This window comes from Leptosomus discolor, chromosome 5 (assembly GCF_034619465.1).
Source record: "Leptosomus discolor isolate bLepDis1 chromosome 5, bLepDis1.hap2, whole genome shotgun sequence".
In the NCBI taxonomy this organism is placed as follows: Eukaryota; Metazoa; Chordata; class Aves; order Leptosomiformes; family Leptosomidae; genus Leptosomus; species Leptosomus discolor.
The window spans coordinates 39,210,245-39,233,272 of NC_141395.1; positions in this window are offsets into that span (position 1 = coordinate 39,210,245).

The following is a 23,028-nucleotide window of genomic DNA, read 5'->3' on the forward strand; positions in this document are numbered from 1 at the left end:
AAAAATTTAACCCCTGTTAAAGTGAGGAATAATATAGCTTCAAACCAGGGAAAAAAACCCAAACCCTGTCTGTCTACAAAATGTCAAAGGTGGAAAGATGCTGTCCTCTTCATTTCCTTTCTTCTCTCTTCTAATGAATGGGAGTTTATAATGGAGTCCTATTTTTTAACAGAAATATCAGAGTTAAACTAACAGTTAAGGCTTGATATTCAGGCAATGTAAATCAGAGCAGATCCATCAAAGTAAAGTCTATTTATACCGGCTACAGCCCTTGCAATGTAATTTCAAAGCATTCTTGTCATTGCTACTGGCTTTACAGGGGCAGTAGACAGAAAATTTAGCAAAAGCCAAAGGAAAAAGATAGTAATAGAGATCTCCTAGTGATGACTGCAGAATCAATACAATGACAACAGAGACTAAATGGCTATGAATGATCTTATTAAGCCTAGCTGGTCTGCAGGACTGCCCCAAAACAGCAACAAAAACACTCCAAGCCCCACAGCTACTAAACCTGGGCAGAGGACACGGTGCCGTCCCAAGTGCCACGTCACCGGGATGCCAAGAGACAGGCCAGTCTTTGCAAGGCCCCGGCCTGCACGGCACTCTATGCCCTCGTGCCTGCCCTGCGTCCCCAGGACACAGCTGGGTTTCCGGGGCAGAGAGCGCTGCAGATGCCCGAAAGGGAGAGCAGAACAAGGGCGACATTGTTCTCCACACATCGCCTGGGTCACCAGAGTTCACATTGCTTTTTTTCCCAAAAAACTTGTTTAAGGGAGGCAGTTACCATCATCCATTTTGACATTAAAAAAAAAAATAACAGTAGTAATACAACATGGGGAGTGAGGGAGAGTGCCCAAGGATGACATGGGCACAACGGTATGCAGGGAATGAAGAAGGTGGGAAGCGGCCCAGCTGCCCAGGGCCCATAAATCACCGGCAAGACAATGACCTTTCATGTGCTGCCCACTGCTAAAGGTTTCTGATGTGCAAAGTCCTCCTCCCTGCTTTGTGGGGATAACAGGGGCTCATGAGTTATTAAAACAGGGCCTGATCACGAGTCAGAATGAATAAAGCTGTTTGAAAGAAGAGGGAGATAAAATGTATGAAAACTTTACATAAGCAAGGATGCAGGTCAAAAATCTCCTGAAGGGACAGGTGTTTTGAGGCACATCTATTTTTGTCTTTGTGGGCCACACTGCTGCAAAAGAGAGCTGTTAACATCTGTTGCAATGCTCATACCAAGACCCAGAGAGGGCAACAGCTCTCAGCCAGCTAGATATTGGTTTGCAAAAATGAAAGCGATGGGAATTTCACTGTCACTTTAAGGGACAGCATTTCTGAGCAGAAAGATAGCTGAGGCAGTGACTTTCTTCTCCTGATCTTTCGCCACTATCACCCCCAATCATTTTAACCTGTGTTTTGACGAATATGAAACTCTCAGACCACTGGACCATAAAGTCAATTGTGCTCTTTCTCTGCGTAAATAATCAAGCATCTTTGGTGCCAAACAAGAGTAACTCCAACAACAGAAACAGAAGATCCTTGTGCACACTATAAGGTACATATAGTTTATACATGTATATAAACACAGTTATAGTCACAGTGTGCATATATACATATACACACTTACAGTCTAAAAGGTCACATTTTGATTTCATTTTGGGGCAAAACATGAGTTTCCTGGTTTCTTACTTTTATTTTCGCAGAAATGAAGTTTTCCACAGAGATTTACATTAGGCTGATGACTTCTTGTAGGAAGAAGCTAAGCTTCTCAACAGGAAGGGCTGGCAGGGCTGGGTCACTGTGTAAACAAACAGATGGGCAAAGTTTTCTGCTTGGACATTATTTTTAAATGTGACAGGATCATCAAGACGCTACATAGTAATTGTCACACCACGAATTCTTTGCCTACCACAGATCAGGAACTGTAAATAAACTCCCAAGGCAACAGATACCCTAGTGCGTGCTTTAATCTATCAAATATGGTAATTGTTAGCACAATCTAACAACTCACTGGCTTGCAAATTAATCACTCCATCTTAGCAGCAAGGTGCATCTTTTTATAAGTAATGCTTGGCACATGCAGTGTGGCTAATAAGATGCCTCTAATTTAAGAGTCTCACAACATCCCCCTTAAGGAGATAATTGCTCACATTGAGGCCTCGATCCTGAAAAGGCTGCAGAGAACAATGTTCACCACTGCTTACCAACTGCTTCCTACCATTGGAGGGGAGATCAGAACAACCAACCTCTAGCTTGAGTTCTGAGAAGGACATCACAGGCTATGAAAAAAACAGTATGGGATTGCAGCTCATCAATATGTACAACATATTGGATGAGAAAGGTTATGCAAGTTCTGACCCAGAAATACACACTTGATTTTTTTTTTTTTTTAACAACTGACCTGATAAATTTCAGCGATACATTTTGAACAATACAGGTTCAAAATCCATAGGTTTTCACAGAATTACAGAATGTTAGGGGTTGGAAGGGACCTCGGAAGATCATCCAGTCCAACCCCCCTGCCAGAGCAGGGCCACCTAGAGTAGATAACACAGGAACACGTCTAGGCAGGTTTTGAATGTCTCCAGAGAAGGAGACTCCACAGCCTCTGTGGGCAGTCTGTTCCAGTGCTCTGTCACCCTCCCAGTGAAAAAGTTTTTCCTTATGTTAATGTGGAATCTCTCATGCTCCAGCTTGCACCTGTTGGCCCTTATCCTATCATTGGCCATCACCGAGAACAATATTTGAACTATTTTTGTTTCAAACAACGCTTATAGTTCCTTCCTTCTAGCATCACCTTACCCCTTCTTGCTGTCCAGCCCTAATCAAGCAAAGCCATTTCTCGCACACATTCCTCTTCCCCTAACCAATGTTCAGCTCTGCCCACTTGCCCCCACTCACTTCTCCATCTAGTCCCCATCCACTTGTTCCTCAGGGAGGCAGGCAAGGTCTCACGGGCTTCAGACTCAAGGCTTCTCCCCAGTGCTTTACTTGTGTTATTGATCAGATTTCATTATCCCCTTCCTTGTCCCTCCTTGTGACACCTCTCAGACATGAATTTGTTTAAAAGACAATAAGTTCCAGGCAGGGAACTTCTCTTCTTGGTTGAACAGTGAAGAAGCCACCTGTGCTCTAGGGCACTGCAATGTAGTAAGTGCTGACAGGGTTTATAACTTTTCTACACGTCTACACAGTCTGCAGTGATTTCAAACAGGGTGGTGAGAAACTTTAAGAAAAGAGACGCAGACTTGTTATAGAATATTAATACAAAAGATACAGGTCCTGATAGACCATAGGCCTTTCCCAAAGAAAGCTGGGGAGAAAGGGAATTTACTGCATAACTCTAAAATTATAATTGGCTAGTAAATGCACCATCTCAGTTGATGTGATAATCAACTGCATATTTGCATGAGTTCATTTTGATAACAAAATTAATGTATTTTTGTTAAGAATGAATCCCTCCAAAAATGACAAAGATGGGACAGTGCATCCTGCATGTAAGTCACGGATGCGACGCCAGACAAAGCAGGCTGAGTCCCCCGAAGCACAATACAAACTTGCAAACTGTTCAGAGATCCCATCTGCCAACCACCTTTCTCATTGAAGCTGGTGAAGAGCACAGACACGCTATTTCTTAAGAATGTGACTTGAAGACCACCAAGACTAGCAAAAGGCTCAGGCTGGATTCTGTGAAATCTGAAAGGAGGTAAAAACAAGCTCTTTTGCTCCTTATTTACCATGCCCAACAACATAAACCTCCTTCTCCACTTCTTTGAGTCTTTGTGAACACAGAAGCATCCAAACCTCAGCCAGGGAATGCGACATCCCTTCCACTCTCAGGTCACCCAAGTGGCAAGAAACTGAACAGCTTTGAGAGAAGGCTGCTGCACATGCAACACACAGTTTAAGGAAACAAGAAAAGGATCATCCAAGGTTACGGTGGGTATCCAAAACTTTCCCCCAGGGCAGCTCAAGCACTTTAGAGAACTGCACTGTAGACCAAATTATACAGTAGCAACCAGGAACACTACGCTCCCCATACAGCTCTGACTTTTTTCTGTTTTATTTTCCTTTCACTGGAAGTAGTCAAAATACCTAGTTTGAGCATGACAGCAGATCACTGCCAATCTGGTGAGACTGAGCTACTTCTAAACCAAGCACTGTGACAGAAGAGTAGCATTGCATTAAAGCTTGTCTTGAATTAGGAAAGAAGCTATAAAATTTAATAGAAGAAACTGATATCAACTAATTAATGCTTGTGATGGCTATTATCAGAGGTTTTATAGAATTGTAACGTAGATATCACTATATAAACATAAAGTTAAATAACTGATGTACAGAACCAAACCCCATGACACTTCCTTCTTTCAGTACAGAACTGCTTGTTTAAGAACAGAACAGTGGACTGATTAATCAATTAAGTTCAAGGGACCAGCACATTATCAGAAGGCTGACACTACCAAGTGAGTTGGCATTTGCATTTTTAATTTAATATTCTATTTCTTAGTTAGACTTTATTGACTACCTTATTTTTACATAAGCCTTTCATCTTCTTGAAAACCAGGAGGTACCTCTTCAGTAAGATTTATTGTTAGAATGACATCACCCCCACTTTCTCTTCACATCCTTCTTTCTGACACCACTGTAGTCCACACCTCTCTCCCTGCTGCAGTTGCTGAGCAGCAGTACAAAAAACGCACTTAACTATTTAGCATATGCTCTTCCCCATCCATTAAAAAGTGGGAAGGAGACCTGGCTGTTCCCATATGACAAATTCACTTTGCTCTTTTCAACCTCAACATTACAAAAAGAAGAGCACAGCAGTTTCTCCTCTACAGCTCCAAGTCTTGCGGCTCAGAATGGCACCACAATAAATAACCTTTAGAAGTAGTATTCAAAATTGCAATGTCCAAGTAAAAACAGCCAGACAAGATCTGCTCCAAGTCCTCACTTCTGCAGATACATGAACTCACACAGGGCTCCTCTGCATACCTTCTGCAAATATTTAAGTGAATGTGTTTCACTCTCACCAGTTTAAAAATTTCACACCTGTGTTTCCTTACCAGGAGTTAAGTTTTACAGGCTCTGGGAGCAAGGGAAAAGAAAATTGCAGGCCCAGTTTACAAGCCAAAAGATGATGGTGAGACTGCAGGGACTCTGCTTTATGCCCTCAACAGTGGAGGGGCTAGGAAATGAGCTCCGTAAAGGCCATGCACTAATGACACCTCACACGAAAGGCAACAGCAACATGCCCCGTAAGAAGCAATTTCCAAACTGGTGACAAAGAGGGTGAGACAACACACAACTCTCCCCCAGGACAAGCGTAGCCCCATGCCACTTACTAGTATCGACAGGACCCAGGCAGCATGCAACCCAAATGCCACACACTGCCAAGATGCCTCATCTGACCTCCTTGTTCCAGAAACATTGCTCCAGGTAAATCTGAAAAAGGAAAGAGCTGTAGTTTCTGCAAGGGCAGGATCCCACCAAGTCGGTGACCTTTCCAGGAGAAGCATGGAGAAAAAAAGCTGGTCCCTCTCCTGCTTGCAGCCCAATCCCATATAGCTTTTACACACACATAAGCACATCCTCCACATCAAAGAGCTTATGATGAACTTTAAGCACCATCTTACACATCATGGAAGCTACACAAGGCGTCTCTGGAGAACCTGGTCCTTGACTGCTTGCTGAACTGGGATGGTTTGACATTAAAAAGGACAATGCTCACGCCCATGCTGATCCACACACCAAAAGAGACTGTTACCATTAAAACTGGCCTAAACATAGCAAATCCAAGGCACAGACCTGATCAAAATGATTTCCCAAAATGAACTCCCTAAGTCCCATTCCAATCCTTTCAGCCACCTTCTAGCGTGGCCATAACAGTGCTCCACATAAGCTATTCCTAACCCCATGGATCCCACTCCCAAGGACAACGACACAAAGTCCATCTGCCGGACAGAGTAGGACCACAGAGCAATCAACTGAAGACACCCCAACGTGTGTCTCCCACAGGTATGTGCTCATCTCACACTCCAAAATCAGGTTTTCCCTCTTCACGTAATATTGTGGCATATCGCTTCTATACGAAAAAGAGATACATAGTCACTAACTGCTCTAACTTATTACTGTTGTGCTATCACATTCAAAACATCATTTAGACCCAAGTTAGAAGCTAGATTGCTAAATATGCTTTAATCATAATACTGTTCAAAGAACAAAAGGCAAGCAGACAGCAGCCATTTTGCCTTCATCTGTCTTCTCTTGTTGCCAAAGCCCTTTCAGACACTCACCCATTTATCACTTAGATAGCAATCGTTAGTTCTTTTCATCTCAAGTCCTACAGACTGATGAGGGTTGTTAGACTTTTTTTATTTACTTTTTTTCTAACTACACATGGAGTTTAGCGCTGTAATAACTTCTGTCCTTTTATAAAAGTTCTCATTTAAAACGGGGGCACTAAAAAACCGTAGACAACCCTATGCAGTCTGTATGGAGATGTGCCCCTGGATAATGAACAAACAAGGATATTTTAAAGCAAAAGGTAAGCAGTCAAATACTGCAAGTCCACACTGTTGACAAAATCTGGATTTTACTCTCATGGCATTTCAATAATCTTATTAAATACACAGCTCAAAACAAGTCATTCTGGGTTAGAATTGTAGTTGTTTGCTCAAACTTATGAAGCAATTAAATTTAAGCTCTGAAGAATATATGAAATGTATAATCTGGACCACAAACTACATTGGCAATCCTCACTCATCATGCTGCTGATGTAGCTGTATTCACCCTTTTATCCCAAATTTCATGGGACCAGCACCAGTTCCAGGCAGACCACAGATGAGTCATTGCCCAGAATGCCACCAGCAGTACTGCCACAGCAGCGCCTGCTGGAGAGACACTTAAGACAGCTTTGCTCCCCAAAATGAAATTACCTCAGTTTACCTTAAAGGAGGAAGCCTGTCACCACCTCACCTTTTGTGCTTGGGGAGGCACAAGCAGCAAAGCAGAATAATCTCCCCTGCACCTTTCAGTGGTGCCATGGATGCAATCCTGCTCATTTTTTCCTTTACTGCCAAACAAGCCAGAGGTATTTGGGATTTATTGCAGCATATTACCGTACATAAAGGGCAGAGAAAGAAGGAAGGATCCTTTTCAAAAGTTTGGTTTCCTACAAAGAAGTTCCTTGTAGAAGCACAGATTTTTTTTTTCTTACTTTCAAATGCAATTTGCTTTCCAATTTTGCAAAGCATTTGAATGTCTGTTTCAGGATGTTGTTTTATTTAAGAAAAAAGATACAAAGAAGTTGACTGAGAAAGGGGCAAACTAAGAGTTTCTTTCCAGTTATTAAGCTAAGGCAGTCTCAAAACTCAATTGGAGGGGGGGTGCGCAGGGACTAAAAAACCCACCACAAATCCAAGAAGAGTATTTTTCTTCTAGAAAACTTTGACTTAAACCAAAAAAAAAGATATTCTTAGTGGGAAAGTTATTCACATGAAAAAGTCTGACCAGCTCTAGAAATAGCTGAGGTATCATAATAGGGCACCAAAGTGAATGAAGAAGGCAGCCATTACTCTTTAAATTCAGATTTGTGGGCATTAATTTGTTCAAGGCCATGAAAACACAAACTAAATGCTCACGACCTTCAGCATCCAACCCACCACCTCCCACTCCATTTCCCCATGGATACAACCAGGGAAACCCGTGCCTCCTTTCTCACAGCTCATCATCTACAGCATCAGTTCTCCCACGCCACCACAAGGCTCAGCCCCAGAGTGCAGACTCATACAGCAATTAAGGAGTTTATTGGGAACGGCAGGTACCTACAGAGCACCCTTTTCTGGGGGTACGACAACTGAAAACAGATCAAAAGAAATTACCTAAGTCCCTCTACCAAAAAGCATCTCATCTGTCCAAAAAAGTGTGCTCTGTAGGCTGAAAATTGCTGACTTACATTTGTTCAACTAATGTCCAATTATTATTACATGAAACTCCACATGGAAAAAAAAGGAGTCTAATAAGAAAGCTAATGAAAATTAAGTATTTTGCAAGAAAGTTACGTAACCATAAAATCAACGAGTTATCACGCTAGTGTTCAAATCCAGGGGCACCAACATGTGAAAAGCTGGCATTCGCACAAGAATGACTTCTCAGACAGGGAGGAAATAGAGCAAGCCAAAAATCTTCCAGAAGTCCAGTCTCACCACACTACCTTGGTTCTTCTCCCCCAGCACAAATTTTAATACAAACCAGGATTCAATACAGTATTTGAAAACAGTTCTCTGTGCAACACTAAAACTTCAGCAAATAAATGTTTGGAAAAGGAAATAGAGTTTACAGTGGGGGAGGTCCAAAGGGAGCACAAGCTGCAGCCCCCTTCCTTGCAGCCACAAATCATGGGGGATTAGAGAAGTATGACAAGAGACAGGGTTCAACCTCTCTGCAGGCTGACGTCCTGCATAAACGCAATCGGTAGCAAATTGTGACATTGCTTACAATTCATTACTTTTTCATTTTTATTTTTTTCCTCGATAAGTTTAATAAAAGCCTCTGCTGCACTTCACTGCAGAGATTTCACCACTACTCCCTTCACCAACTTCAGCCATAAAGCCACACTAATTACTCTGAAAGGCTAGTGGGAGGAAAAAAGAAAGGGATACACACAAACACACACATATTCATAGTCAGCCGTCAAGGGTAAAAGGGGGCTACAGCCCCCCAGCTTGGCCAGCCCTACTGACAGAACAAAGGAGCTTCTGGCCTGTCAGTGGAGAGCAAAAACTGTTGATGCAGAGAGCAGAACGGGGAGAGGTGAAAAAAAAATAGGAAGAAAGAAAAGGAAGTAATACTCATTCTCGTGTTGTGAGGTCCTAACTATGCAAAGCTTTCACGTTGCAAAGAAAAGTGCTATTGAGAGAAGGTGGAAGGGACCAAAATGCTGGGAGGCAAACGAGCAAACACACTGCAGTGCCCGCTGCGAGGGGCCCAGGACCTTTCAGCAGCACCAGCACCCCCTGTGAACACAAATCATTTAGCAAGCCAGATGATACGACAGGCACCTATTTTGAAATGAACGAAGTAACTACTGTTCTTGTCAGATTTGCTCTATTATGCTGCTAATAACATGCAGGTGCATACCACCTCTGAGCATCTTGCACAGCACAAACATATATTGCAAGTCACCACAAGATGGATCACATATTCACCTTCCAAGGTGTAATATTCAGGATAGTCATCTAAATTAGAGGTGGAGGAGAGAAATTGAATTACAAGCAAACACACTTCAGTCAGATAGGGAGAAATGCCAGGACAGCCCCAAGCCATCAGGGCATTTTAGAGGTTTTCCACATTTTTTTCTATTGGATAAAGCACTGGGAAATATGAGCTACAAATGGCATCATGCATTTTCTGCCTGGGTCCAGCTCCCAGCAAATCAAGGGCATTTTACTTAAGAAGGGATCACAAGGCTTAAACCTTAGACCACATTTCACAACAAGTACTACTTCAGTTAGCATGATTTTCACCCACAAATCTCAAAATGCTTTACGAACACAGGGAAACCTCATTTTTACCACTTTCCTGTTTGGCAGAAAACAGGAGAGACGTTGCAAAACAGAGATTTCCTTTTGCAGATGGTAAATGGGCCAAGAAATGGGTCAAAAGTATAACCCAGGTCCCCCCATCTCGCCAGACTGTCATAGAGCCTCGCCACTTCCCTAAGCCCTTGAGAAACCACATGCTTTCAGATCACTTTGGAAATGCATTTGTAAAGTCCTCCATGAAACATGCAGTATTTCCCTCCCCGTTCCAGAAATCTTGTTATCTTGGTTAAGTGACAGCTAGCCATTTTCGGCACAAAGAAAGAAAATATATTTTCTGTCTCTCTCTATGTTAATTAGACTTTAAAAATATGTAAACTGTAGTCATGGAAAAAAAAGGAGGGGTGAGGGAGAAAGTCTGTTACAATAGCCACACATTGACAACCTAACAGACACAAACTAACTATTTTGTGTCTTTCCCAGCAAGTTTCATTCAATTAGCTGCACCACTGAGTTCAAAAGGTGATTAACTGAGGCCTGTTCCGGTTTATAGAATTACAATCCCTCAATGATGTATGCAAAGACACAGGGAAATCTTAGATTTAAGCTCAGCTGCCTTGGCTAAATATTGAAACAAGAAAAGCAGAGAGGCAAGGGAAGGAGGAAGGCACTCAGCATTCAGATCCTGTCCGCAGTAGAACAATTAACTTCCCACTCCGCGACGACCAAGGCAGTGGTGTAGCACACAAATACTTATCTATCAGCACTCAAAACCTAAGGCAGGAGAGCACCAAAACAGCTCCTTGATGATATACTGTCAGTAAGTCCTGGAATGGTCAGCACTGCACCCAAAAGCTGAGCCTTTTAGCTACAATTTAAAATTACTATTTTTTTCCCTGGAGTAACGGCTTCTTTCCTGCAATTAACACTTTTTTCATTATTTTGTTATGTTAAGCAACTTCTTTATGTTCTTTCTTTGTTCATCCATCCTGATGGCGGGAGGGAAATATGCATGTGGGTGCTCCTCCGGGAGGGAAATATGCATGTGGGTGCTCCTCAACGCATGTGGGTGCTCCTCAACGAATAAGTCACTTAGGATGCTCAGGGCATTCCTTCATCCTGGACTGAGGAGCAGAACAAACTTAAGAGCGATGATCCCAATCTTCATTGACTCCTTGCAGGAGGCTTGCTCTCTGCCTGCCCGCGCAGCTCCCAACCCAGCCAGACAGCATGTACCAGCACCTGCTTCCAGCATCACGCCAGGGTCTCTGACTCTTTGCTTTCATTAGGACAGATTTCCATGGACTGAGAAAACAGACAGGTTCAACGGCTCCTTTGGCCTGAAATCCCTCCCCAATTTTGCAAATTTCCAAAGCAATACTTTGTCCAGGAGTGGCAAGATGGATTTCTGTTACAACACAGAAAGAAAAAAACCCAAACAAAAAAAACAATGCTGACAATCTTGAAAAAGACAGGTACAGAGTAAGTTTTCAAGTCTCCCAGGCTTCACAGACCCCCCAGGTAACACTTGGTGCCTGTAGCCACAGTTTCCCTCTGTTATCTCCCCAGCATCTTCCAGACTTTCTATGACCAACAAAATCCAGACCTGCAGCCACATTATGATCAGCTGCAAAACACTTCTCCAGAATAAGAGCCCCAACTACCAACAGTCCCAGACTACTAGTCAAAGCCCTGCTCCGATTTACAGCAGGCAGATGGAGTTTTCACATCAGCCGAGAAGAGCACGCTTCCTTGGCCAAAACTTGGTAGGGGCTTTACAAGTTTCTTTATGCAGGATTAGCAAGGAAGCTCCCTTTTACCTTCCAGTGACTTTTGTGTACTATTGACTTGCCTGCATCCCACAGCCCACACAGTGCCTATGGTTTTCAAGTTCACATTGCAATCACACCTGGAGACCAATAGTGCAAACGATCCACTGAAGACCTAAACAATCCAACCCATCCACTTCAGAAAGGCACACCTGCATCTTCAACTTGCCATATGTTTATCCATAAACACTCATGGCTGAAGGATGGTACCGAGACCATGCAACACCACACGGAGGAACCTGTTGGTCAGCCCTCCTGTTGAAGCTATTTCATCATACAGGCATGGTATCACACCACAGGTTGCCTTACACATCATCCTTCAGTATGGGCATGCATGGCCTCTCCTCTGCTATATACACCACCCCAGAACAGGGGTCTTATGCCTCAGCCACTCCGCACAACACAGCCATTTAAAAAATAAAATTAATTTTTAGAAAAAAAATCACCTAAAATAACCTATACTAGCAGAGGTGAGTTTTACTGTCATTGACTGTTACCTCGATTTTCTCACAGGAATGCACAGCAAGCACACAGGTATATAATGTAACAACCATATTTCAAATGGCCTCTGATTCAGAATATGTAACTACTACTACTATAAACCACAGGAGTATTGCTCTAACAAGTTTAAAATCCAAACAGCTCATAATAAAGCTAACAGTCTGACTCAATGGCAGATGCATTTTTCATTTATTCAGTTCTGTTAAAGCACATGCAATGTTAAAACCAATAGATAATTAAATAGATGAGTGTAACATGATGCTAGGTAAAAAGGTGCCACTTTCTGTATTAGTAATTAAAGTGATCTTTCCATTATTCTTGCTTTACAGGTATCGTCATATTTGCCTTTGTAGTTTCTGTCTTCTGTAGCTTAATAACAGTTTGTTTCTACTTTCTTTGTCAGGTATAAGAAATTCATCATCATATAGTCAGAATTAAAAATAGGTTGGAAAATATTCCTGCAAGAATGATGCTTACAGATGATCAGACTCTACTACCTGAGCCCGCTTCTCTTCCCCTGGAAGGTTTACGCTCAAGTAAAATGGAATAAGCATATTGTATTTTTATCGGAAAAAGTATTCATTACCTCACAATTAAAAAAAACAATCCCCAAGAAAATAGACATGCTGGGATTCTTATCATGGCAAGTCTAGCACGTGTAATTCACATTGCATCCAAAACACCCCTTCTAATTATGTCAACCCTCACCTTTCTTTACAGCATGGTTTACTTTGATTAGTGAATTAGCACTGTACATTTGGGCTGGTGCATGCTCAGGAGCTTTCCCGACTGAACTAGCCACTTCAGTCCAAAACCTTTCTTCCACGCTTGTGCTCTATAAACCACAAGAAAACAATGAAATTAAACTGGGAAGCAAATAGAAAAAGGTGTTTAAGAAATACCCCAAAACAAACAGCAGTAGCAACCTATTGAATAGGTATTTGTAACAAACGCAGAAGGTGGAAAGCTTAAGGGGAAGAAGCAGAAGAGACGCAGGGTAGGGCAAAGTCCACTGAGCAAAGTTGGCACTGCCTGAACACATTTCAGTGCTCATCTTACAGGTGTAAATATGCAATTTTAGTCATTTAAACAGAAAGTTCAGTATTTCTAAATTGTTAGGTGTCAAAAACAAAGAAATCCCTCCTCTGACAAACACAAGCTGACATGAATAATACCCATTTATGTCCTGATAGTATGTAACAGGGTACTATTACCATGCAAATCTGAGCAGCCCCTGTATATGTACTTACACGAACCTTCAGACACGCCAAAGAAGTTAAATGGAAATTGAAGCAGACCTGGTGATAGCTTTTACTGAAGCACAGCAGAGGCACAAATCAACAGGACATATATCACATGTGGAGAAGGCCGAGTGAGGTCAGAAGAAGAAAAGAAATATCCCTTTGGATCTGCTAAGATGCAGCGTTCCAATGAAGGGGATCACCACCACAACGGCTGTTTAGAAACAATTTTCTTTTTGCAGAGCATTCCCTCCAGAGTGTTGCAGGAGAAACCATGTCTTGAAGGATTACAACACCGTGAAAGAAGTCCAGCCACAATGAGCCAGTAAATTCAGGGAGTCACACCATTCACCTTGACTGAACGAGTTTCACCCCAGGGACCCAAGATGCGGCTGCAGACACAAACGCACACAGGCTATAAAAGACAATTTTTTTCTCAGCCTTTAAGGCTAGACTGCATTCTGCCACACACATCCTCTTTGTCCACGTGGGAATTCTGGGAAGATGCAGAGTCCATCTTTGCCAAGAGCTTCCCAGTGATTCCAAGAGCTGCAAAGAGATGGCAGGACACAAGCATGCACGCCAATGCAGGTACCAGCTACGCACAGCTATTAAGACCTCTCCTCAACCCCTTGAGTAGCATCTTATAAAATGTACCCATATATAATTATATTTATATTAGAAACAAAAGAAAACAATAAGAAAAGCAGGAAAAATATTTATATGAATGTAGGAAAAAATAGCTAGATAAAACAGGGGCAGAAGAGAAGCCCTGTGGCATAGCCAGTGCCCAGGCAGGAGCACAAGCAGAAGCTCAGGGATGCAGGAGCGAGCCATTTCAGCTGCCAGAACATGCAGCATGCCCCGCTGCACTGAAAAGGAACATTTACTGCCAAGGAACTGTAAAGAAATACTGGTGCGTTTAAGTAGGGAAATATTCTGTTGCTAACAAAGGAAGTAATAAGGTATTTTTTCATCAATTTTCCTTGTGCTAAGAAAAGTTTCTGTACCTCTCTAAAGACATCAAATAGCAACACCACAAGCCTCACCATCACCCTCAAACTTGACTTTAAATCCATAAGCATGCACAAATGCATGTGTATACACTCCCAACACACTTTTCCCCCTTTTCAGAAATTAAGTGCCACTTTTAAATATTTCCAGTTTACTTGCTTTGAATCGCCAGAGATCAAATGAGTCAATTAAGTGCTGTGTCTTTTTTGTTCAGAGGAGAGATGAAGGTAATTTGCTGCTCAGTGCATCTGTTTCCTCATCAGCACAATAAGGACCAGGCTAATTAGGGGAGGAAAACAATATGGTCATATGGATAGGCCAGATTGCCTGTCACTCAGCTATTCAGCAGGCAGGTTGTGCCATGAGGACAGCAAACATATGAGGAGTCTTCATCTCCTTCCTCACCGTGCCTCAGGAGGGGAGGGGGAAAAAAAAAAGAAAAAAATACTTCAAGCACTCAGATGGCTACCTGGATATTTTTGGGATTAATCCCAAAAGGTTCCTCCCCAAGTCCTGTCATTGCTGATACGCCCATGATTAATGTTGCTGCTCTCTGCTCCGACAAGGAGCCACGTGCCACGATTTGAGCAGCTCACCGATGCTGAGGTCAGGCACGCCACACCAGTTGCCCACCCAGGTGGGCAAGGGGTGACCCCAGCTGCCACCACAAGGAGCACAGGCAAGCTGCAGCATGCACGTGGAATTTACTACCAATTAAATGCGCAATGCTAACGAAGTCATTCCAATTTCCTTTTCTGTTGACTTTAATCTACACTGCAAGGCATGGCTCTGCTTTCCAGTGGACTCAGAGCAAGTGAAAGTAGCGCTCTCCCTGCTCTGAGACCTCCCCATACAAACGGGAAGGCACAAACCTGGAGGGTGACCAGTTTTGTAACGCAACAAAACCTATTGTCTGCCTCTCTAATGCCTCCCACACCAGATTTTTTTTAAAATACATGTTTAGAAAACAACTGAAACTTGTAAGATTCAGTGCATTATCAAGACCCATCCAAAAAGCTGCTGTTGCTACTCCCTTCACTATCTGACATAAAAATTCCTTATTATTTTTGCATCATTTTGTTTCAATAGATTCAGTTAGGCACATGATTTCAAATACCTCTGACTTTGCAGCACTGAAGAATCACAGACCCCCAACTCAATCATGTGGGTGAGTGCCCCGATTCAGCTTTAAATCACCAATCCTAAATCTGATGTCAAAAATTATTTTTAGTAAACTGCAAACATGCAAGTGCATGAGAAAAACAACTTTAAAGAGACAAGCTAGAGACAAGTAATTCCCAGTCACTCGCATGCAATCCCACTGCAGCATTTCTATTTATTAGGAGAAGATAAGGAATATCAGAGGAAGTTCATTTATTCACTGGCCTGTAAAATCAAGCAGCAGTAGGCATTATATTTACTACATCTAAGCTTCATTTTCTACTACAAAATGAAATGGTATAAGGTACAGAAAACAAGTTAACTCATATCGAGCGTATGATGAAGGCAATCAACCTAACCAAGGGCTTTCACATCTGTCAGTCACCACAAGGCACAGACCGAGTGCTCAATACTGCAAATACAGCTTCATTTTTTTTTTTTAATGTATTTATTTTAATAGAGTATTCCCAGGAGATCTCTGGTTTTACATTGATCAGAATCATATCAGTAAAGTCTGCTCCTCAAGTTTGGAATAGTTTTGCAGGGCTTGCTAAAAAAACAAGCCACCAAACAACCCCCCAAAAACCCTACAAAACCCACAACAGACTTCATGGAGATCACACTTCTTTATACACCAGGGAGGACAGGCAGACTCACAAGTCATTTAAAAATCTACCAGGAAACATCTTAATGCCTCAGCCCAAAATGAGACAACTTTCATCCCAGATTTTTGGCACACATCCCACACTGGCCTTGACCCAACTGCTTTGCTTAAACCAAAGCAGGTCTTTGCTCCCATTCTGAGGGCTGCAAAGTTTGGAATGAGTCACTGATTAATCTAGATCCATAAATAAACATCGAAAAACATGGATCAGATTGTAGAGCTCCTTCTGAACTTCTTCTGAACTTCAAGTCTTTACTTTTGCACCCTCACCAGATCTTACAGAAACTGCATTTCTTCCTTAACAAGTCTTCACATCATGACTTACTGAAAGCCTACAATACATCTAACCCCTCAAACAGGTGAATGTTATCTGATGATACAGATCAAGGGATAGGGGCCAGTATTTCAGAACAGCTATGATTATATACAGTAGGATAGAGTGCAAATAATAAGTCGGCATGCCATGCATTCAGTAGTACAACATAAACTCCTTTAACCACAGCTTTATCGCACCAGAATTTCACAAAATTAAGGGCAGAAACTAAGATTCACATCATTCCAACTTCTTAAAGCCATTTAAATTGTTCCTTCTAACAGTGTGTAAATATTAAAACTTGTCCAAATGGCATAATCAAATTTAGCAAGCTAGGCAGAAAACATCAGTGGCTAGAATGGCAAACCAGGCTATTTGCTTCATTAAGCAAATCTAGGTAACAAACCACGCCCTCCCCAAAACCAAACACTTGACACAGCAGCCACAAGGCAGACAAAAGCAGTGCACAGGGTGATGCAAAGGTCTGTTTTCTGCACAACAGGCACTCGTGCTCTGCTCAGGTACTCCACCAAAGCTTTGCCACCAGTGCTTTGCAGGGAAAAAAAAAAAAAAAAAACACAAAACACCACAATACGAGTTGCAGAAAATCTGTTTCGTGTAGTCTACAAGCTATACTGACAATTATATGCTGGCAAGTTTATGGCCACTGTAAACATCGAGGCTTTAACAGCAATGGGCTAAGCTGCAACAGGTCTCAGAGGGCTTTGCAAAACCCCTCTAAAAATGTCTTAAACTATCAGAGCAAGGGGAAGCATAGGGAAATTGCACACAAAGCACAATGCACACAAAATGCCAGCCTGCAAGGCACGGCGGATGCCAAAGTTTGCATGGGTTCAAAAAAGCAAATAAATTCTCAGCTGAAAAGCCTCCATCAAGTGCAATTCAATGCAGGTCTTCATCTCCTGCTCAGGGGTCTGAGCCAGAAATTAGCAGAAGCCCAGTAAAGTCTTCTGGGGAGAATTTTATATGCAGGTCTTGCTTTTATATCCTCCAAAGAATAAGTGATGTTCACTCTCAGAGCCAGGTTACTGGACAAGGAGGACCACGGTTTGACTCAGGCAAGCTCTATGTTCTCATATGGACCATTACACCTTGCTTTATGCTCTGCATCTGCACAGGCTGATCCCACCCCATCACTCAACCCTTCCTTATTAAGTCCAAAAACAGCCCACCACTGCAAAGGAGCACACATCCTATTTCCCAGTAATAAGTGTTGAAGGAAGATTAAGCTGGGGGCTGATACTTCAGCTTCATCACAGTAATTATAACAGGCTGCAAGTATCTAGACTTTAGTGGAGGCAGCCACAAAGTCGCTACGCTGTGGTTTTGGCTAGAAAATTAGAAAGTTGCCTCTGCAGTAAGTATGAAGAAATACACAGCTCCAACCTGGCAAACCAGTTTATCTGAGAAAGATGGACATGCCGCTTCATTTTGGCAAATGAAACCGAGGGGTCTAAAATACTGAGTGCAAACCTTGGAAATTTTAGTAGTGATGTGCATGAAACAAAAAAAAAAACCCCACCAACAAACTGCAAACAGCAACCAACCAAAGAGAGTGCTTGAGATTTAAGAGATGCTTTAAGTCTGGCCAACACTGAACGCATTTAAATTCTGGCAGCTTCAGAAGTACATGCCAGCTTGAATTTAGATACTTGGATACACTCAAGGTCTTCCAGTTGCAGTTTCACTAGAAAATAATAAAACTGTACACAATCAAATCATTATAAAGTTTTTTGAGCTCAGTGGAAGACAACACCAATGGATTCACGATCTGTGCCACTGCAAATGAGATAGTAACAATTTTGATGTATTGATTTATTTTTTTCTTTTAAAAAAAATAATAATCTGGATTTCTGTAAGGAATGCCTGCTCAGGAATTTCAGCCAAGCTGAACACTGTACGTTGCTGAAATTGTCACTATGCTTTAAGTCAATTAGGGAGACTGGAGCCAGATGGCTGAAAACAACCAAAATTACACAGTACGTTCTGTTTATTAGTTAGAATTATTATTCCAGCCATAATTGCTTTTAACAGATTATTTATCATTATTAAGATTACAATGATATGCAAGAAAATTATGAAGTTCTGAAAACATGATTTTTCAATTGCATCTGTCCCCACTCTGTTCAAAACTTTTCTTAAATGTCTGAACTAGAGAGTCAAAAGCCACCAAAAAAAAATATTTCACTAGCCAGACACACAGATTCTGGGACACAACCAGAGATTGCAGAAGGATGCCAGCAATGTGGCTTTTGCATTGTCGCTCACCTGAGCTGCTGGGAGCCTCTAGCAGGGATAGGATGCTCAGCTCCTCCAAGACTGCCTGAACCCCATCATAAACTCCACCAAACCCCTTTTGAAAAGGACACCTTGAAGTCCTGCCTCTAAAAGATCCATTCCTCCTGAGCTCCACCCATATGAGAAAACATAAGAAAGGCGGGTTTCACAAGGACTAATAACAGAAAAAATCAATTGGAAGAGGCATCCTGGACCTAATTTTAAGGCAGTGGCAAGTACGTTGCTCCAGCAAAGGCCAGCACTTGCCCAAGGGAGTAATCAGTTGTTTACACCATGGACACAAATAATCAATCTCCTGCGTGCAGCAGCTGAGAAGCAGCCTCTGAGGGGTTTTCCTACAGCCTTCTTCAATACATATATTATTTTTTAAATTACTCACTCATACAAACCATAACATTGAAATAAAGATGGTAGAATGCTTCCACCCATGAGATATCCACCACTCAGGAAAAGGTTCCTCCAATCTGCCTCCAGTATCAACAGTTTCGGAAATTCAGGCCCTATAACTCCGAATCCTCAAGAGTATAAATCCACGTGTCAGCAGCTGGAGATCAGCGATATATTCACCCTGGAAGGGAAGAACACACAGCACTCACCAGTGGACATCAGTCTCACACAGCCAAAAGCCCTACTCCTTTGATGCTGAGACTATTAGGTTTAAGAAAAAAAACTGTGCAATAGCGGTCTCTTTCTCTGACAGAGATCCAAGATTGTAACTGAAGTCAAGCAACCATTGTGACAATTCAAGCTGTGTGAATCCAAGTCTCTTAAGCTTTTAAGTTAATACATACATAATAATTATCTGAAGATTTATTTTTCCCCACAGCATTTGGGGAGCAGTTAGGTTTAGCCTTCCACCAAAGCGTAGTATCCCACATTGCAACTACAGTCCAGCTTTGAAATATGGCCCTTTTGCTACAGAAACAGGTGCTCTGACACACTAGTTAATCCTGAATTAGCACTTGGCCAACCTGTGGTGTTTTCAATAGCACCACTCCTCTCCTTCCTATTCATACAGACAATTTAGCATCTCTTCCCACTGAATCATGATATTCTCAATGCTTTTAGTTGCTGCTAGGTTGGGTTTTTAAGACTTATCCTAAAAGGAGAAAAAAATGGCATTATTAATGTGCATAAAGTGTCCTCTGAAGTGGACAAAGTGTGAGGCACTATTAAGAAAAAGGGCACCAGACAAGAAAAGCATCATCCTTGCTTGCCATGATCCTTGCCATTAAGCTTTGGACAGAAGGGCGAGGAATGGAGGGAAGAAACAGACTGGCTAATCAACACATACATCGTACCCATTAAAACTATAGCCCATTTTCTCAAAATCCATATACTTCCCATGTTACTTCATATCCCCCCACACTTACCTCCTCATTGCCCTCAACTTCTAATAGCAGTAATGACCTTGGCGCATGGTATTTTCTTAGAATTAATAGTTGGCTGGTGTTAATGGCCCTTGGCTACACCTTGGGCCATCAACTCCTCCCAGACAGTCATTAATCCCAAGGAAATACCCTGCATCTCAATCGTTATTACTTAATTAGCTCCACACATAATCTGTGGAGCTGTAACACCACACCAAAGGGTTGACTTGTAAGTTATGAGCAAGAAAACTTTCAAGTCAAAAGATTCAAGATACTGCACCAAAACCTAATTAAAGGTATTTTAACATACTAATAAATAAAGGGTAATTGTTTGGGGGCTGAATCAGCTACTTGAGTAAGCAAAGTTGACTCAGGAGAGTTAGAGGGGCTCCTTTATTTTGCAATGCTATGGTGCATGCCCCAGCAGCCAGCTAAAGCACAAACTCAAGCTTGCACTTCAGCAACAAAGTGCAGCTTTTTAACATGCCATAAACTGTACCAAGTAACAGGTTTTGCTCCGCAAAAACAGGAGAGACTTTGAGGATGACACATGCAGAAGAGCTGCACACAAACAAAGGATTTAGGACATTTGCAACAGAATCCCATCGTTAAAGGCTCCCCCAAGCACTGCTGAATACTCCTACAGAAGTAGCCCGGGCTGCTGCAGGTCCTCTTTCCATTTCATTGCTCCTCTCACATACTCCTGCCACCTTTAGGGTAGGTGTTTTTCACGGATTACATATCCTCTGCAGAGCCAAATATGACTAATCACATTCTTTCATTATCAGAGTCACCCAAAGTGAAGACAGACCTTGTATTTCATGATGCTGCAGTAGTATCTCCATCCCAAAGGAGGCCCAACCTCATCACTGGTTAATTCAAGCCCAAAGCCTCTTCCATCTCCTTCCCCACTTCACAGGGACAATGGGGGAAACAGGCTTTGGTAGCAGCAGAGACAAGGGAAGATGAACAGTCTCATCAAAATAAAATACAATAAAAGACTGATCCATAGAGGAAGATAAGCTCAAGGGAACAATTCAGATGAAGAGGATGTCTGATGATTTAAACGTGAGGCTCAAAGGGAAAATGAGATGTCCATAATTATGAAAGTAGTATCTTTTCATTGCCTGGACTGTTATTAGCTGGGATAGGAAACAAAATGACAGTCAGAGACTCCATAAATCAGCGAGCACTGCGTGTTGCCACTCCTTAGCATTAAGCAAACATCTGACTACACCTGTACGGGGAGTCAGCAGGATCCTTCACAGTTTGCTTGGGCACTGGCTTTCCTTCCTGGCTTATCTCCTTCAGCTAGTGAACTCCATTGAGCTAAAAATAAGCATACAGCCATCAGACCACCAAACCAGAGCATCTTCCAGACCTCACCTTTCCTCCCCTGTGCTACAACCACCTACATGCCACAACCTGCCAAACAGGCATTTTAAAGCTATTTATCAATGCTCACACCAGCAGAAAGAGGGTTTTCATGTATCATGCTGCCCCGTTGCGCATCTTCTCCCCTTTCCCATCATATGGCTTTTTCTTTTTGGTTTGTTTTTTGTGGGTTTTCCCAATAAGGATTTGCCCATGCCATTAAGTTCTCTTCTCCTCCCCCCAGACGGGCTACCTACCTGCCTTAATAGCTGCATAATTAAAAGGAAAACCACTCCAGGTAATTGACAGGCTTTGCTAATTGAAAGCTGGGGAGCTAATCATTTGGCCCAGAGAAAAGTCCCACTTGTATGCCATAATATGGACCACCATCTGTTTGCTAAATTAGCCATGGTGAAAAATTAACATAGAAATGACTGACACCAATTTTTTTTTTTTTTTTTTTTTTTAAGGAGTTTGCCTTAACACAGAAGACATTTCACCACCTCACTGAAGCCTTCATCAAAATAGGAGGCAATTTCTCTTCCAAGGGACCAAGTTACAGCCAAAATTTCTTGAACATGAAGCCAGTAGCTTACCAGTGACAGACCTTCGAAGTACCATCAATTTAACGGGACCAGCATCCTTGGCTCTCACTGCCTCAAGCAAGCGTTCACCCCTCCCACAGGGACAGACAGGTCCTCCTTTCCAGGGAGAAGATGTACGGCCCCATACATGACAAGGGCAGCCCCACACCTAAGGTCACTTCTTAATTTACTGTGATTAACCAAAGTTTGAGTGATAAAGGAGCTCTCACAAGCTCTGGCTGGCTGGCTCATAAAACTGGGGACAGAAATACCACCTATGTTTATCTCACAAGCATGGATCAGGGGTGATTACCTGCTTCTACTTGCGATTCCCACTTGAGCCAAATTCTCCCATCTGGAGTAGAAACTTGGCCACTTCAGCAGCTAGCAATCAAACCCCACATTTTCACACCCTGCCTCTGGAAGAAAACACAGACGAGGAGCCCCTGAAGTCAGGACCACCTTGGGTATGCATATTCCATTGCCCAGCAGAAAACAACAGCAAAAACTGCTCAGCACAACCTACAGATAATACAGTAGCCAAGCTCCTCAACTCCATCATTGTAAGATTGATCCTTCTTTGTATCACTGTCCTGGCAACTGTCTCACTTATGCTCCCACCACAAGCCAAAATCCAGGCGCCACTGTGCACAGCCACATGGGAAAAACACAGTCCTTGCATCCAAAAAACCTTACCATAAGAAGGAAACAGAGAAAGGAGCAGGAACCAAGGCAGGGAAGCAGCAGCTGGTGCAAGGGAATGCCAGGACCCTAGGCCCCTGTACCAGCTCTTGAGCACTGTTGCAAAGCCCTGTGCAGCTGCCCTGTCCAGAACCACAGTGAGAAAAAGCATCTGAGGAGGAGTGGGGCCCTTCTTTCTCTCCAACCTGCATGCACCAAGTGGAAGGCGCACTACAGTAAATTAAAACAAGGATGATATTTAAGAAAGGAATCTAATTTCACTAATTAAAATTGTAACAATGGCTGTAAAACAAAACATTAAAGCACACAATATATTTACCATTTACAAGCTCCCATCATACAGAAAAGACCTTCCTTCCCCAGCACTGCTTATTTACCTAGGGGAAGTAAAACCTATAAATACACCTATTTTTT